Source organism: Ictidomys tridecemlineatus, chromosome 6, assembly GCF_052094955.1.
Source record: "Ictidomys tridecemlineatus isolate mIctTri1 chromosome 6, mIctTri1.hap1, whole genome shotgun sequence".
Classification (NCBI taxonomy): Eukaryota; Metazoa; Chordata; class Mammalia; order Rodentia; family Sciuridae; genus Ictidomys; species Ictidomys tridecemlineatus.
This window is the reverse complement of record NC_135482.1, coordinates 27,522,546-27,542,640: the sequence shown is the minus strand read 5'-3', so window position 1 is coordinate 27,542,640 and position 20,095 is coordinate 27,522,546. Positions and strand designations below refer to the sequence as shown.

General features: G+C 32.6%; 1 long non-coding RNA gene across 1 annotated transcript in view; it reads left to right on the top strand.

Moving 5' to 3' along the window:
• Positions 1-20,095, top strand: part of LOC120888144 (uncharacterized) — a 113,230-nt gene that overhangs the window by 55,936 nt on the left and 37,199 nt on the right. Inside the window, exon 2 of the long non-coding RNA XR_005731638.2 lies at positions 5,513-5,598. This is a non-coding gene — a long non-coding RNA (uncharacterized LOC120888144). The remainder of the gene's footprint in view (positions 1-5,512; positions 5,599-20,095) is intronic.

Below are 20,095 nucleotides of genomic sequence, written 5' to 3'. Positions count from 1 at the left end.
CACCAGGATCAGGACATTGAGACTGGAAGAATTCTGAACAAACAGACCTGGTTAAAAGAAGTGTTATCTTCCTTTAGACTCTCCACATAGTCTAGTTAACATCTTAATAATTGCCCCTTACTTCAAAAGAGGGAAAAGAAACATTTAGGATCTTCCTCTTCTTTGAATTTTCATTTCTGTAGGAGGGTTCCTATATCTTGTTCCTGTACATCGCACGATTTTTATGAAAAAAAAAGTCTATAAGCTTTTTTCCTTTTAATGTTTGATATTAGTTCTGTTCTCAGGCCCTGTTGAAAAAGGCTAAGAAGGCAGAGGTGAAATTTATCCTTCTGGATGTAAATAATAAGTTAACGTACATTTATCAAAATTGTCTGACTTATAATTAATGAAATGTAAGGCTTTGCCATTGGTACTGCTGGAAATTTGGGGGATTTTGTGTACTTGAAAGATTAAAAAAATATTTTATAATTTATTATTCAATAATATAATCCTGGCCTTATACACCACTTCCACCTCTCATGATTTTTACACCATCTTCAGATATAGGCAAAGCAAAATGGTTAGATGCTGAAACCAAGTTGTAAAGATTAACTGATTCTGAAATTACTTTACAAAGATGGTATGTATATAGTCTACACTTGGAGTCTTAACATCTTTCTTTTTATCTTAATTTTGATTATTAATGTGAATAATCACCTCACAAATTTCTATGGCTGTCGTAATTCTGTCTCAGATTTTGTGATATATATATAAAAAAATAAAAAAAATTATATATTTATAAAAAAATTTATATGTAATGAAATGAAAACAAATTTGCATGTTTGTAATATATATTTTATAAATTTATATTACCTATCTATATAACAAGACACATCCAGATATATGTAGATATTATACATAAAATACAAAATCTAGATGTATAAATTATAAATTATATGTATATGTATTATATATTATATAATATATAGACGGATTATAAATAAATGTAGGTATAGAAAAATAATACAGCATATATATAGAATATATACATATATAATATAAATGCATATTATATAATACATATATATATGCGTATGTGGGTACAGCAGGCATAATTTAAAACATGAAAATATTCTGTTTATATTTATTTAGAACCATATTTATGTATTTATGCATAAAGTACTTATCTTTAAGTACTATATAAATTGAAATTCTTTCACAGAATTCTTTTGTGCAGATAAATGATAAACAATTTCATTTTAAAAACAAGTACTTCAATAGAGATAATTTCTGATATTTACCACAATGATGTTTGATATTTGCTTTAGAAAGGAAAGTATAGTATTTGGATCTCCTATTCTAAAGTATATTTTTAGTCCCAGTAGCCAGCCTTTGATAATTCCATCTTTAAATTATGCTATTTGCATATTTAAGAACAGTCCAGTTAGAGGTCTTTGAAATAATGTAAGCTTGAATTCTCTGAGTCTACACTGTTTCATGAACTGCTTAAGGCCAATTCCAAGTGAAAGACTCCCAACTGTTATTACTTTGCTGGAAGAAGCAAAGGAGAAAAGAATGTCTTAAATTAATTTTGCAGACCATACTTAGTCCAGATTTTCTTTCTTTTCGTATCCTTTTCTGCCTTTCAGTATTGAGGTTCTTGAAACAAGGCCTTGAGCTATCCATTGCTAAGCAATTCATTACCAAAAGGCTTTTTTTTTGTAAAAAGATTGCATTATGGTTCAAGGAAAAGGAAAGGATGAAACTGGGATTTCTCTTTTGTAATGCTGTATCATTGAAAAAGGAACAAACACAGGCTTTTTAAACATTAAAAAATTAGGTTAAAAAATGCCTAACCATCTTTACTTGAAGAGCTTTTAGCTTCCAAGTTGCAATGCCTGTAGGTAAAAATGAATTTTAGTTCCAGTGCTTTGCCTCAAGACTCCCTCCTTAATCTAACTGTAGTGGGGCTTTTCTATCTCTCTGGGCCTTGACATTGCATATCTGCTCTTATTCCTATATCTCCCAGTTTTACCAAAACTCTCACTAGATGGATTTAGGAGGAATCCTTCCCTTCCATATCTTATCACTCTGGTCTTCTCCTCATAAGAATCAGTTGGTTTAGTTAAAAGAAAAACTCCCCTTAGCTGTGGTATTTCCTCTTATGATTCCATCTACCAATCCCATATTTTTCCTTGTGATATTTGGAATTGAGGCCAATTCTATATTGAGTTCTCTTTATACTCTACTAAAATGCATCCTGAGTAAATTCTTCTTTTACAACTCTAACTATTGTCCAGTTTTGTTTTCTCATTGACAATCTCCATTTAATCTTTGCGATTTTCCTTATACAAAACTTGGTTGCAATAAAATGTAGATAATTTTGATCTGTATTTCCTACAAATGAAATACCAAATATTTATAAATCTTTACTCGTTGTGTAGTATTTCAATAATATAGTTCAAAAATATATTTTTATTTAATACAATTGCATCTATTTTTCTTTGATTATTTGCTTGTATTTAAAAATCATACTAGTGTGCAACACATATTTATAACCTGCTTTACATTCTGCTTCATTTTATTGTTTTTTGAACTGAATTCCAGAAAAAGGATGGGGAAGGTTTTTTTTTTTATCACATGCTTTGTGCATATGTACTGCTTTATTTTTGTAAATGTAACAGAAATGTGCAGTCAATGTTTTAGCCCTTTGGATACTCATCAGGCACCAATTGTTCACAGAAGTGAACTGGGTAGCCAGAATTTGAACTGCCTTGAAATCATTAGATGATTTGCTTTGCCTTGAGTTTCATGTCTCCCTAAAAAATCTTTCTGAAGGACCCATTCTATTCTCTTCCCCTGGTACTGATCAAGGAACACAAAAATAGAAGCCTCATTGAGTGTAGTGTTGATTTTGAGACTAGGCATTGTTTAAAAAGAGAATGCTAGGAAACTGCTCTAAAGTACAAACATCCATCCACACACAAGAGACAATGCCAATTGTTTTGCCTCAAAGTCCAGAGCCTTTAAAAAGTTCTTTTTCCAATGAGTAAATTCTCAAGAGAAATTGCTGAAGTTATTTCTCTAAATGATAAGCATGTGGATGTTACTTAACAAAGCAAATAAAACTATATATGAGTAACATCTGATTTGGGCTTTGTGACACTAACAGTAAATTATCAATAACACAAATAACACAAATATCCATGTAACCCGTCAAAGCTACAAATAGGATCAACAACTCCAACTTTAAAAACCTTATGGTTATAATATGGATATTTTTTATTTCTTTAAATATACTCTGAGCACATGCTCTGTGATCACTGGAGGTAGATATGAGAAGAGAATTCTTAAGTAAAACTGGATAAAGTTAAATGTATCTACTTTCCTCTTTAAAATATACTTTAGCATTGTGAATTCACAGAAATTATGGATCAACTACTTATTGTAATTTGGGTCTTGTATTTCTATTGGGGGGGGCTTTGAAGAATAACGTTTTTATGAAAATACTATTAGATGTGATTTCCCCCCTCAGTTTTAATATTTGTATTTAAATAAGAACATTATTTTTTCTATAAATTAATACTTATTATTCATATCAATGCTACTTTAAATATAGCTTCTTGTCAGTGCCATCCTTTTAAACAAGGAGAAAAAAGTTCCAACCGCTCCAACCTTGGAACCATACACAGAGAAGTATACACTTGTGGCCCAACAAATGATACCATGTTGTTTTTGCTGGGTTGGTGAGGCGAAATAGCGAGGGTCCTATAAGTTAATAAATATTACTCCTTACACAGGTGCTGCAAATCAGATATTCCCCAGAGGAGGAATATTTACAGTCCTCATATATCATTTAAATATTTAAATCTCATAGTATGATAAAAAAGCTCGTTTCTAAGTAAAATTCCAGGGTCATTCTGGATTGTGAGCCCAATCTCACTGGTTAGGTCTTCAGTGGAGACTGACAACAAATGTAGCATATAAAGTCACCTTTTCATAAGTTTTAACCAAAGAGGTTTCTGTTATTCTGGTGTTTCTGACTGTGCTTGCTGTTATTTTTGTTGAGTACCCACTTAGGTGGCAGCTCTAAAACACTCAACTCTGGAACCAAGTTCCAAATTATAAAAACATTTGATTCAATGATAGCCTCACTCTAACTTTAAGAAAGATGTGGATCTTAGGTAGAGTTTAACGATGTCTAAACTTATGGTGATACACACATGTAAATTGTAATTATAAAGCTATAAATTCACTCTTAAGATGTGCACTTTGCCAGTTATCTGGATTTGCTTTCTGCAATTTAATAAGTAAGAGGACATACAAGTTTTGAAACTGTATAGATAGGAAAGATGGGTGTAAATAAAGTAGGGAAGGAAATAATCTGAGCAGACATTTGGTTAGATGCTTTGTTTCAGCAAAAGAACTTTGTGGTTAACTTCTATTAGGTATCATATCCTTCCTCTTTCTGAAGAATTTTTAAAGAGTAGTACAAATCTTGGTAGTTCTATAGCTTTTTATATATCTGAGAACCCCCACCCCTACATTTGGGTCTCCTCCATGAGGTATACACTAGCCCCAGTTCCTTTTGCATTATTAAAAACAACGCTTAAATGACCAATGAACTCTAGCCAAATGTCAGACTGTCCAACCTCTTAATTACTGGGTTAAATGAAAATTCCCCAGAATTGCCTATCACTGAAATGGGACTTTTCAATAAATCAACTAACTTGCTTGCAAGTCTCTTTAAAGTATTTAAGAATAGTAGGATGAAATTTTTGTGGTGGCTCCCATTCTATCAGAGACAGATAATTTATAAAGCAGCACTTATGAAGTTTATTAGATTGTCACAGATCATTTGAACAGCAAAGAAATAGGGAAAACGTGGATGTCCAAGCCTGACCAGTTTTTCAGTTTTTTTCGTCTCAAATATCCTGTAAAACATAACCAAAACTATTTGTAGAAAATTAAATGACAAATCTTGAATTGTAAGGTGGGTTCATAATTTTGTTTTGAGAAATTCTAAGGATTTTGAAGAATCCCTCAGTTCCAACTTGAAGAGAAGGAAAGTGAGCCAAGAGTGGCAGCCCCATTTCATTCAACCAAAAAACTCCAGTCTTTTGTACATTGAGTTGCAGCTGCTTTGAATTTCTGCTGCCTGTTTTTGAAGTGAGAGGGGTGGGAGGGAGGGAAGGAATGAGCTCCATGGTAAGAAGCAATTTTCTAGAATACACTGATATCATTAGAAGTTTAAATTAGCTGGCATTCTTTGTTCTAATGTCTAATTCATCTTATTTTGTATATCTTTGATGTTTGTACTCTTCCAAGAGTCAAAGCTTGACATCTAAAAATAATTTTTAAGGAATCAATTTATTATGAATCCTTGGATGATAAATGAAGCCATACTGCCGCATCTTAGGACTATTTTGAACCACAGACATCGGAAGAGTTAATCACTTGGCAGAAAATCTGTCCAATCATGTTTTTAAACTAACATTAACTCAAAAATGTTAATATGGTATTCTATTTTTAGAAGATGTTCCACTGAAAAAAGCTGAATTGGAGAGGGAACATGAAACTAAATCACCAAATAAAGAAACGAATCTTATATTCCCTAAGGTAAAAAAAATATATATATATATATGTGTGTGTGTGTGTGTGTGTGTGTGTGTGTGTGTGTTTAAAATTAATAAGAGAAACAAAACTTTATTTCCTATTTACTAATTTTCTAATTTTTAATATATGTTTGTACAAAAATATCTTTACTTATATTAGAGATGATTTCTCTAATACCCCTGCCTTTTAGAAAGTTCATCTTCCTAAAATGAGAGATGGGGAAGAAAGACACTCAGCAACCTTTTTTTTATCTAATCAAGACTTTCTACCAGAGCCAGTTTTCCTACAGTATGTCATGTTTCACTCTAGTGAATGTCTTCTCTTCACTGCTTATGAAAGTGATAGATATGAGAAATCTGGAAAATACAGAAAGGAATATAGAATAAAATGAAAGCACATAAATTTCAGCCCTTGCTAAGATTTTAGTTCATTTCCTTATTTCTAAGTCATTTTACTATGCACATGTGTTGTTCAGACACATGTGTGGACATTCCTAAAATAAATTAAGGATTCATTCCTAAAATAATACTTCTCAGAGCAGAAATACTTTACAGGAGGAGAGCAACCACAACCATACATCAATGCTTCAATGTAATACTGACTAGTGTCTTTACTCCTCATGAACAAGAGGGGGCTTAACGACAGAGATTTGCAAAGTGACATAGTAGCTTGTGCTTGCAGATAAAATCTGTGTCCATCCTTTAAAGTGGTTCCTATTATTTTTAATAATCCAGTGGGCTTGACACAGAAGGCTTGACATAACTATCAAGTAGATTATTGCTTGGGGGAGTTAGGGTAGCTGTTAAACTTCTTTTTGTTTTATTATTATTATTATTATTATTATTATTATTATTTTTATGCTTTTTGAGACATACTTAGTGATGTTTTTTCTTTTTTTTCTATTAAACTTCTTAGGGAACACTTAGGAATCACTTCAGGAAGCCAAAAAAAAAACACAAAACAACAACAAAAAAAAAAACCAAAAAACAAAGACAAAGAAATTACCTGAGAAAATTGTTCAAGGTCACAAAACAAATTTGAATCTGGAACCCAGGTACCCTAAAACAAAAAATGTGTTCTGTATACTTTATTATTACAATTCTACTTAATTGCATTAATCACAGAAAAAAGACTCTCAATATAAGGTTGGTCTGTTTATGTAATAAATTAAATAGGACTAAATTAACATAAGCTCACTTTAAAAAATAAATTTAACAAGTATAATATTCTCCGAGCTTGTGAATTACCTCAGGAAAAGCAAACCAATATAATTTTCTGTCTTCACAATGGAGTTCCAATAGCATAGATTCTTCAAGTGGTGTTATATAACTGTGGAAAACAAAACAGAATTTCCTTACTTTTATTTAGCTTTTATTACGAGCACCGATATTGAATAATCATAAGTGTCAGCAAAGCCTTTATTTTGTCTCCTGTGTACCAAAATCAAAATGAAGAATGGTTTTGCAAAACAGAACATTTCTGTCAAAAAATTGCTGTACACAGGTGGTTATTCTGCTTCATTTCTTATTTGCCTGATAAATCCTGTTTGACAGTTCTCTGTACTCAGACTAAATTAGAAATGTTTGCTTTCTTCCATCCATTATTTATATGATGTATGATCTAGCAATATTGTGTCTTTTGTTTCCCCTTCCCAGATATAGGTTTCAACTAAAACTCAGTTTTAAACTAGAAAAACTTTATATTTTTGCTATGTTTTGAAAAGACCAAATTAAAAGCTACTTTTTTCTGGTTAATATTTTAAATGAAAGTAGCCCCACAAGAGACATATTAAAATGAAAAAGCAAAAGGAAAAACTGAGGGGGAAAAAAAAGAAAAGAAAAAAGAAACATAAATAGGCCTGGGAGCCACCATACATGTATGTTCATGAGGAATAAAGACACTAGCCAGTATGACATTGAAGCATTCATGGAGCTACCATACATGTATGGATAACCACCTTGTCCATTTCCAAAAATGATGAACATAATATTTTTATAACCATCCTCCAACCAAATTAAAACATTTTCTGCAGCAATCCAAATACCCATAAGATAATACCATGTTTTATATAGTCTCTTGAGGATTCTGCTTTGTCTTTGCCAAGGAGTAGATTGGTAACTCCATGAAAAGGACAATTAAACACTTTACTACAATATTTCTCTCTTTAGTAGAATAACAAATGTTGTATTAGTTAGTTTTTTATGACTGTAACAATATACCTTAGATAATCAACTTAAAAATAGGAACAATTTATTTTGGCACAGAGTTGCTTTTGGTCGTGTAGCTCGGCAATGCATCATGGCAGAAGCATGTGGTACAGGAAGCTGCTCATCTCATGGAGACCAGGAAGCACAGGAGAGAGGAAGAGATCCACCTCCCATCATCCCCTTCAAAGGCGTGGCTTTAGCAGCAAAATTTCTTTCCACTAGGCCTCACCTCCTAAAGATTCAGCCACCTTCTGTTAGCACCAGAGGCTCTGAGCCAGAGTAGTCTGGGTTTAGAATGTCCCCAGAGACCTATGTGTTGAAAGCTATTTGGAAGTGGTTGAAATTTTAAGAGGTAGATGTAGTGAGATTTCTGTAGTCATTGGGGTCGCTCTCTCAAAAGGAATTGTGAAAACTCAATCACTTCCACCATCTCTCTTTGATTCCCAGCAGAGGTAAGCAGATTTTTCAGCCATGCACTTCTGCCATGATGTGCTCAAAAGCAACAGGAGCAACTAACCATATGCTGAAATCTCCCAAATTGTAAACCTGTTTTTAAGCTGATTACTTCACCGTATTTTGTTATAGCAACAGAAAGCTGCCTCACACAGATCTTGAGTAAATTCACCAAATAGGAGACAATTCATGGTACTTCCACTTGGGTCCTGTTACCTGATGCACTCTGGTTTCACATCCTTTGACACCTGTTTCCCACTTATTAGACTTTCCTATGTCACCCAGTCTACTTTAAGTTCATCCAATGAATCTTCCCTCTGTGCCTAAGAATTCTAGATGTATTCTTTGTATTATTATAAAGAATACTAAAAATACTATCATAAAGTACTGAATTATTTTATGAATAAAATATTTAAGAGGAAGTGTTAAATATTGCCACCACAAAAAATAATTTTCTAAACAATATATCATAGGTAAAACTTTACATTAAACTATTTTCAGTACCTCAAGAATAAATTTAATTTCATTTTAAAAAGGAAATAATGTTTTTTCATAACAAATAACTCATTCCAACTAACTTCCAACTATTTAAGAGTAGAGGAAAGAGGATAGAGACAGCTGTCAGCAGCATCCAAGTTAATCCTGTCTTGAAAAGAATAGACTTCTTAGTGTTCACTGATCACTTACTTCTCAAAAACTATGATTAAACAAAAACATAGAATATAGCATATAGAAAAAGGACATAAGAGTTTTTTGTTGTTTTTGTTTTTGTTTTGGTACCAGGGATTGAAATCCAGGCCACTTTACCACTGAGCTACATCCCCAACCTCCTCCTTAAAAAAAAAAAAAAAAAGAAAGAAAAAAGAAAAGAAAAAAAAATTTAAATTAGAGACAGGATCTTTACTAAGTTGCTTAGGGCCTTGCTACATTGCTGAGGCTGGTTTGAACTTGTGATCCTTCTACCTCAGCCTCCCTAGCCGCTGGTGGCATATGCCACCATACCCATCCCTAAGGATTTCTAAATTGGAAAGCAGTTGCAATCTGTCGCCATCTAGCTTTGGCTTTGATATTTTCAGAGCAGTTATAAACCAAACTTTTCTCTTTTTTAAATTTTTTTTTTATTGGTTGTTCAAAACATTACAAAGCTCTTGACATATCATATTTCATACATTAGATTCAAGTGGGTTATGAACTCCCATTTTTACCCCAAATACAGATTGCAGAATCACATTGGTTACACATCCACATTTTTACATAATGCCATATTAGTGATTGTTGTATTCTTCTACCTTTCCTATCCTCAACTATCCCCCCTCCCCTCCCCTCCCATCTTCTCTCTCTACCCCATCTACTGTAATTCATTTCTCTCCTTGATAAAACAAACTTTTCATCAAAGAGGAAAAGAGTTATCAATGATTAGGACTGTCACTGTTAAAGTAATGTTAGCATCAATTACACATCTTTTAAATGATGAGAAGAATAACAAAACATAATTCTTAGTTGGATAAATTCTGACATAATTATCCCTCAATGTAACATTGTGTTGAGACCAAACAAAATGAAAATATATTTAATCTTAACAGTAGTTAGCAAGGGATATATATATCCCTTGCCAACTACTAATTAAAAGATATATATATATATACATATATATATGTCTACTAATATATATAATTATATATATAATTAAAGGATATATATATGTCTACTAATTAAAGTATATATATATATATATATATATATATATATATATATATATATATATACTTTAATTTCTGCTCCTTGTTACTGTTACTTTCTTCTCATTTCTGACGCCCAGTCCAACTACTGCTTAGAGAAATGGGGACACTTAGTTGTAGCCATTGGAAGCATTTTCCCCTCTGTTATCTGGAGGGTTGTGTAAAGTTATGATCAAAATATGTGAAATTACATACGCACTTCCAAGTGCGAATGATGGAAAGCTTCATGAAGACTTAGAAATTTTGCACACTTTTGATTTTTCTTTTCCTAAGTGTCGATGTTTTTCATATCTGCTTGCCACCATGGAGGATGGTTTAATAAAACATATCAGTTTTCTTTGTTTTCTAAACCACTGGTGGTTTTTTTTTTCTGTTTGAGTGTTCAATCATTTAAAATATAACTTTCGTTATATACAAATTATAGCATTTAATAGAGCACATCATATAATTTTATGAGTACCTGGAGTTATTTAGATCATGCTTTGCACTTTGCAAATAATGATAGGGATTTATATTTATAATACTTTATATCTAATAATAAAAAAGTTTATTTCCTCCCACAATCTGTTTTTAAAACATTCCCATTGCTCCCTCACATGAATTTTTAAAACTGCACAAAGTTTACATCTAGAAGGATGTAGTTTAAAAGTAAAAGTAATAGAAACTGTGCCCATGTGTGTTTAATATATGAATAATTACAAACCAATTTCACCTGCATCTTAGTTTTATCCCTGCAACATTCTATACTCTGATAGATGTTGCATACCCAAAGATGCTAAGTTCTCTTCACTACTTCTGAGGAAGTAAGGATCTAGTGAAAGAGATGCACCAGAGATGCCTTTAACTGTGTTATTATCACGATCAAACTGGGAGTCCCAAAATCTCTGACACTTCACAAGACATATAGCAATCCTTTTACATGGTCTTAACCCTGGGATGCTCCGCAGTGTGTTGCAAACAACTAAAGATCTCCTCAAACCTCTCACTCAGACAACATAACGGTTACTTACACTTTTCAGAAAATCAGAAGCCTGGGGGAAGTCAGCCCCACATCCCACCTATCTTCAGTGGACATGTTCCATCAACACTGGCTCTTATTTTCTTAAAGACACTTAAAAAAAAAAAACTTTTAAAAGGGATTCTCTTTCTTTCTTTAGAATTTCACTTCATATACATTAATTAATTTTATTTGTCATCTCTCTATTTTCTAGGTTTTTGCCTTCAGTTTATATTGTTCAGTATTCTCTTTGGATTACAGTTGCTTCACTTCCCATCCATGAGTTCATGTTTCTCCTGCCTTCATTCAGTCAGAAAGAAGGAGGGATTCTGTTGTTGGAAAGGACGAACTGATGTTATTAGGTCCTCTCCATTGGTCTGCAGAGCTGGGAATGTGTGGATTTAAATAGTCCTTTGTCCCTTTAAGTGGTGATGGCGACATTATCAATCTTCTGCTTCCCACTCCTCTTCCCTCTCATTTATTTCCTCCACTTTCACCCTCTTTTCCCCACCCTCTAATACTCTGCACTCTCCTGATGTTCACTTTTCTCCACCTCTTCTTTCTCTCTTTCTCTTTCTTCTTATTTTTCTTCTCCCTTCCCTTTTCTTTATCCCTTATTTTGTTTGAAACCAGTCTCTCTTAGATCGCCTTATCATCTCTGTTTTACTTTGCATTCAATTGCCATGGTGAAAAAAAAAATCTAATATCTTCTCCTAATTGAAATGATAATGTTCTCATCAGAGAAGATGGCAAATGTTTAAGGTTGGCTGGCTTGAATTGATCCTTCAACACTGCATTAAAAATGATGGTATCACTTTTTACCCTCTAAATATGTGTAGCTAAAATTTGTCTACATGCATTATTTTAAAAAAATAAAACTGTAAAGTAGAAGCAGAGAGGGTTTATGGTCAAGGAACTTACAACTGTAGAAATAAAAAGCTTAACTCCTGTTCTCACAACCAATTCCCATCTATGTTTGGACTAAATGCAAACCAATAATCTTGATGATACAACCCCTACATTCAACCACTGTGCTGATTAAGTAACCCCTACATTCAACCACCTGATTAAGAATGTCAGCATCATGGTCATCTTTACTCTAATTTTTATGTTGATAATATAGTTTTAATTTACATTTAAAATAAGACTATATCTAGGAAACAGCATTTGGAAAAGCAAAAAAAAAAAAAAAATGCAAACATGGAGGCTAAACAGACCCAAAAGTTTTTACTGTTGAGGAGAGATCTGGATCGCTAGTGATTTTCTCTGTTTAACATGCATAAGAATTGTTGTGGAGTTCAAGAATTTCTATTCGTCAACTCCACACTCAAATAGGGACCTACTAATCATGAATAAAGTATCTTCCCATGCAGAAAAGGCACATTTATTGCCACCTAACAACCAGGAATTGATTCAGAGTCAAATTATTAGCTAATAAATATCTATATATTTGCTTTAAAATATTCTAGATTTATATAGATATAAATCTGCAATGGTAATCTAATAAAATAATTAATACATATTTAGTACTTGCTTTGTGCAAACACAGTAAACTTTTAAACTGATAAGAACTATAATTTCATTCACATTATATAAAAATAAATTGAGGTTCTCACTTATTACATAAAATTTATTTAAGTACAAGGTGCCTAGTCACAAAATTCATACTTTGAACTATCAACATATTTGGTCTTCATCAGTAGAAATAATTAGATCTAGAATTCAGTTCTGACATTCCTCTATTGTTGATAATAAGTCCCTTCCATAAAATAAGACCAACTCATAAGTGATTAACCAATTTAAAATATCATTTTCCTTCATGTCTATTTCCTTCCAAGCTACAATCTTTTTTTCCACTTTTTTGAAGTTATCTTTCTGAACCACTGATGCTCACTTTCTGTATTTTTTTTATCAACATTCATTAATATCTGAACCCATTAAAATTTGAACTTGGCTTCAACATCTATGCCAAGATATGGTGTTAATTTTAACAGTGCTCTTGATTTTCTACTTTGGAGTCTTTCACTTTTTCACCTACTGATATTACTGCAGCATGGGGCTTGCTTATCTATACTCAGCTTTTCTCTCCTCATCTTAAGCTCTCTTCTAGTCAATTCTAGACTGCTTTCCTTTACTGTGCAACATTATCCCTCAAAATTCTTTGTAGAGGTTTCATCTTCAGGTTAGCTGTTAATTTTGTCCTTCTGTGTTCAATTAAAATAGTCCTTTTGAATTATCCCATCTCATTCCACAACTTCAAGTGAGTTGATGATGCCACAAGATTATTTCCAGTTTAGATCTTCCTTTTGAGTGCAAGCATCATATTTATAACCGTCAAGTTGGCATCTATACCTGGATAACCCACAGAATCTTGAAAATAAACAGATCTAAGTTGCATTCATTATCTTCTGTGCCTTACCATGCCACTTATATGCCATATCTTATTAATGGTACTGCCGCCTACCCAGACTCCAAAACCAGAATCCTTCACTTCTCCTCCTTAAATTTCTTCTCACCAATCTCATCACATTCTATCAATGCTTTTTAAGAAGTATTTCTAAGGACAGTTCTTCCACATTCCATTTTACTATTTCTACCACCAGCACACTCACATGGATGAACTTGCTTCTAAGTCAGTAAATTATTCTTAACTACTCTACCTTTTTCCTGTCAACTGTAATCTCACTCCCATTTCTACCTGTGACCTTAATCTGCCAGAATAATCATTTCCAAAAATTAATTTAGCTGTCATTTTTTTTCTGACAGTGCCTTCACTGCCTGAAAGATGAAATCTAAGTTTTTTTTTTATCAAATATTAATGCTCAGATCATTTTACCTGGTTAATATTTCTCATAACTTGGTGGAAATATTAGCTTTGAGAAATAATAATATCTCAAAGAAAGACTTTTTCACATTTTTGTCTGAGAAAAACATTTTCACAGGAATACAAGATCGTGACAACTTAAGGATATCTGCAAACTACTTACCTCTATCATTCAGGAAGTTTTTTAGTCAAGGTTTGCCTGTACTCATCATTATCAGTTCTTCTCAGACTGAGCTGCAATTTTGAAAGACTCTGAAATTAAGCAGACAAATCTCTCTCAGTTGGCAGCTTGTATGTTTATTATTCCAGTAGTCCCTGAGTCCTGTGTCTTCTGGGCCATAGAGTGATGCTGGCTGTCAGTCATTTTCTAGAAGCATAACATTATGTGTTGGAATTTGTTACTCTGAAACACTGAGAGGACTATTATTGATGACTGTTACTAATGTATCCAGCTTAAAGCCCTTGTAGTAATATTGCTAAGGTTTATATTCTTTGTGAAAAACCTCAGTGCAAAGAATGATGTGCTCATCCTTGGACAATCACCCTTCTACCAACAGAAATGAAGCATTTCTCTGCACCAGTTAATGGAATGATTTGTTCCTTCTGCGATGGCATGCTCAGCATTTCTATTATGGCAATGATGACCTTGTACTTTAATTAACTTCTTTCATGTCATTCTCCCAGACCAGACTCTGATTGTCTGAAGTACAACACTGTGTCTTTTACATCTCTTTATTGTCAGCAAATGGGATAGTCTCTGCCACATAGGATGCACTTAGTACTTATTTAGTGAAACAAAGGGGCAATTGAATTGTTGTTTAAATGGATAAATAAAAATGACCTTGTATCTTGTATGGTTTGTTTATTATTATTACACTTTGGATCTAAGCATATCTCTGCTTATAGATTGATCTGCAACATTTAAAGCTCTTAGGAAGCACTTGATATTCATAACGTCACTATGTGGCAGACAGAGCTGATATCATTTGTCTCATTTTAGAGATGAGGGTATTGGTGTTTAGAGGAGTGGAGATTAAACTAAGATGATAAAAAACAAGACCAGAATTCAGATCTGACTTTATGAACAGCAAAATATAAAATATAAACACTGTAGTTTACATTATCTATCACATACAGTTAGAGGACATAAAGATGAGTATTGTGAAATAAGGTGAACTATCCACTTTGAATTCTCGGTAAAAAAGAAATAAAAAATAACATGTACTATATCACTGCTGATAAATGTGAGACACTTCCCAAAATTATTCATTTAAAATATTTTTAGCACTGTATTAAATGTGGGCAATACACCTTCAGAAAATCTTTCTGTATTTACTTTATCTTACATAATTAGCTGCTTTTGTTTTGTTTTAGGAAGAGTCCTTCCAAAATGGGATGAAAGTACATTAACTCTACAGAATATTATTTATGGTTATGTTTCCATCTCAATAGACATTAAGTCTCGTTTCGTTTGTCTCTGATTACCCCATCCCCCTTGAAAGCATACAATGATTAACAAGCTCCTGACCCAGGGAAAGTTTGGAAGACTTAAGCCAGGATAGACCTGTGCTAATACAAAGCTAAGAGTGCACAGAATGGGTTCCAATGAAATTGAGTAAGGTTACAGGACAAGAAGAAAGGGTAGCTGTATAACCACTGTTACTGCTGACCATATCCGAAAAGCATGTGTCCCATATCCCATTTCAAACAACATACAGTCTGTTGTGGTACTTCTCTGATCAACAAACATTATCTGAATGGCAAACAATTCTTACCATTGGAAAAGATCAAAATAGTATGGTGATAGAAATGCATTTTAATTCATATTTCTCCTAGAGATAATTCTTAATTTAAATGAGTTTTTTCATTATTTTTCAGCTTTATTTACTTATAAACAATAAAGTTCTTCCATTTATGTGTAGATTGTTACACATTTTAGAAATTGTGTTCAGGTACATAACTACTACTAAAATCAAAATATAGAAGAGTTTTATTCCTCACCCCCAATTTTTTTCCCCCTTTGATCTCCTCAAATCTTGGTCTTGGCTACTTTACTTTTCTGCTTTTTGCCATTGTATTTTTGACTTTGTTAGTATTTCACATAAATGTAATCACACAATAAATACCTTTCTGAATTTAATTTATTTTACTTTTTATAATGCTTTTGAGATTTAAGCACACTGTTGAATGTATTAACAATTTTTCCTTTTCATTATTACTGTCTATATGAGCCAGGATGAATGTTGTATACTGACCCTTAGTTTGTTTCTTAAGAGTACATTAAGATCCTTTATTTCAAAACTCTGCTGGAACAAAACACAAAATATTACAACTGTAATTGTTTTAGAAATATCCATTTAGGACCTCCCAGCTTTGCGTACTAAGTGGATTCACACATAGAATCTAGAGGGCATTGATTAGTTAGAGCCTCATGACAACAAGACCCCAAGCCACTGTGGCCATTGACAATGGAGGCCAGTGTTCACTGACTCGAGTCCCTTCTTTGCTGCTGAACAACATCTCCTAGATATGTGATGTCCTTCTCTGAGAACCTTTCCTCTGGAAGTTCCCCTTCTACATGATAGTTCATTCACCTGAGTTTCAGGTGAGTCTCACAGCGTGACAGATCTGCCTTTCCATGCCATCTTGTCCAAGCACCATCCAGTAAAGTCTGTTGTGTGTTCCTGGTTCAGGTGGTCATATCTTTTTCTGTGATCAAACCCCCAAAGTCCCTTAATTACAAACCAGCATTCTATAATGTAGATATGAACACATTTTATTCATTAACCTGTTGTTAATGAACAGTTGATTTGTTTCCAATTTGTCTATTATTCTTAATGTTGCTATTAACATTTATATTAAGTCTATGTGAACATGAATTTCTGTACCCTTTGAGAAAAAGTATAAGTGTACCTGAGTCATTTGGAAAATATATGTTTGGTTTTGAAAGAAACAGCAAAATTGTTCTCCAAAGTGGTTATACCTCTTGCAAACATTTAATCAGAAATGAATATTTTAACTATTCTCCACTATCTCTTGCACATGTCATTTTGTTTGTTTGTTTGTTTGTTTTAACTTCAGCAATTCTGGCCAGTTGGGCAGTGAAATCTCATGGTGGGTTTCAATTTGCATTTCCCAAATGGCTAGTGGTGTTATATATCATTTGTGAGCCACTGGCCATATCTTTTTTTGTGTGAAATATTCCCTCAAATGATTTGCATTTCAAAAACTGGGTTTATTATTGAGTTGTATGATTTTTTAAAAAATTCTGGATGCAAACCATTTGTTAGATATGCATTTTATATTATTTTTCTTTCTCTCAATCTCTGGCATGTCTTTTTTCTTTCTTTCTTTCCTTCTTTCCCTCCCGCCTTTCTCTTTTTTTCTGTGAAGTGCTATGGATCAAATCCAAGTTCTTGAGAATACTAGACTAACACTCTACCACTGAGCTACATCTCCATCTCGTATCTTTGCATTTTATTAACTATACCTTTTGAAAATCATTTGAAGTTTGTCTTATCAAATGTTTTCTCTGCCCTACTGACTCATATGAAATATAGACAATATTATAATAGCTGGTACTTATTTAAGAAACTTGTATCTAACACAAAGCACATAGGTTTTTGCCGTATTTTTTCAAGAAATGTTGTTCTTATATTAATTCTGTGGTTTATTTTAAGTGACTTTCTATGTGTAATGTAAATTAATGGTCTAGTTTTATATTTTCCCTTAGAGTTTTCCAATTGTTCTATTCCTATTTGTTAAAATGACTATCTTTCCCCATAGTGATATCTTGGCACATTTATCAAATTCAGTTACCCCTAAACGTGAGTTTAAATAGTTCACATTTCATTGGTAATTTTTAGATACCTTTTTGATTTAATCTGGGAAATTCATCCTTCACATAGCTTCCCTGCTGACCCAAATAAAATATAGATCTTATAATGCCATTCTCCTACATATAATCTTTTAGTGGTCTCCCATTTTTTAGAGAATCAGTCCAAGAAAATTTCACATTTTCTACAATTCTTTCCGAAAATTAGCAGATAGAGAAGTCTATAAAAGAGTAGTATACACAGTGAGCAAAGAAATAGAAGGTACACAAGTGTATGGCAGCTTCTGAGATTTTGAGGTATTTTTTTATTGCTGTAACATAGGCTTGATTCATACACATCCAATCAGTAAATTTCTCTATCTTCATCTTGTGTAATTCATTTTCTCTTTTCCCTGTGTCTATTAATCTTAGTTTCATGGTTTAATTCAGTGAAATTCAAAATATCATTCTCTGACAGGCATCATTAGCATCACCTAGTAGTTCAAAATCCAAAATCACAGACTGAAGTCCACCCCACTGCATGGAAAGCTCTGAGGGTAAAGCCGAGGACCCTTCCTTTCACTAGCTTTCTTGTTTTATATAATCCATGTTATGAGTTTTTGTTTGCTTTTTTTGTTTTCTGTTTATGTGGGGGGATCGAACCAAGAAACACTTTACCATAGAAGCACCCCACACAATGGTTTTTTTTTTTTCTTTTCTTAAATTTTGAGACAGGGTCTAAGTTCCCCAGCCTGGCCTCCAGTTTACAATTCTTTTACCTCAGCATCCCTAGTAGCTGGAATTATAGGTGTGCACTTGGCCTTAATGATTCTTTCACATTTCTTCTATGGTTTCTATGATTTCTTGTCCATGGTCAGTTATGTTGACTATCTCTTAAAATACTGAAACTATCAATTGAGAGAATGTTTAAAATTCAGAAATATATGAAGATCAGAAACATTTTAAACCCCTATAGGTGATTATTAATTATTTGCTACTCATCAGTACTACATTAAATTAATAGGTATGCTCTTCACTCAAGTACTGTGTACTTGACTTGTGGTGTACTGGAGTTTGAAAGCCATATCAAAACATGAGTTCTTAATATAACAGAGTGGGGAAAGAGAAAATACTGAGATATGTTTTGAGAATATTAAATTCCAACACATATTTTATTATTTCTGAAACTTTGAACATAATAAAATATTTTCTTCTTTAACATGTTAATATCATTTATTGTATAAATGCATTTTATAATTTTAAATCAGTCCTAGATGACACCTTCTTGACTACAATGAATTAATATTTTTCCTAACATTCTATGTAGTTGTATTTACTTAATAAATGCAAAGTTTGTGATTAGGTAACATATTTATATGATTCAAAGACAAAATTATTTTTAAAGTAGGTACTGGGAAACTTCACTCCATTTCTGTCCTTCCACATCATTCCACCATTTTTAGTAGTTTTTTTTTAATTTAATATTTTATTTTTCTACATAGATAGAAGTAAATATATTAATACTTATCACTTTACTCTCTTATAAAAGTTGACATAATATCATCGTGATTATTCACTTTTTTTCCTAAACACATTCTTAAAATCTCTCCAAGTGTATATTTAGAAATTTTCTTGTTTTATTAATCATGTGATTCTTTGCTAGATGGAAGATAGCTTCTGTAGCCAGACTCTTATTGCTGGATACTCAAATTGCTTCTAATCATTTGTTAATGCCACAATAAACAGCTTTGTATATGTATTTATATTAAAATTCACAATTATTTACATGACAGGACGTGAGGTCTCTGGATCAAAGAATAATGCACCTATAAATTTTGTGGATGTTGTAGAATATCCTCCTTCCAAGGAGCTGTTCAATTGTATTTGTATTGTTCTCAGGCATACAATTATTTTTAAATTTTTGGATAGTTAGTCTTTTAAGTGTTAGATATATATTACAATCAATTTCTTTATCTTAAAATCAGTAAAATTTGATGGCTTTTCATCCATTTTCCAGAGAATTATCTATTTTTCTTTTATGTCTGTTTTCCAATGGATTATTTGTCCTTTTTTCCTACAGATTCCCAAGAGGTTTATAACACTGTCTTGAGAAATCGATAGAGAAAGTTTGGGAAAGTTAAAAGTTTGGGAAGGAGGAAAGTACAAATTAATAGTTTAATTTTTGACAATTTAAACTTGAGATATCAGTGAGACATTCAAAATAGATGTAAATTAGGCTGTTGGAAGTTTCAATTTGGAACTCAGAGGAGAGAAGTGGGTTGCTGATATAAATTTGGTAGTCATTAGCATATAGATGGTAATTAGAGTTCTGGGGATGGATGAGATAATTGAGAAAGAAAAGGTAAAAGAGAGAGGACTCTTCCCTAAGTCACTTAAATATTTAGAGTAACCAGAGTGATGCTTCACTAATTTGTTGGAAAAGATCCTCCCAGGTCTTGGGTCAGC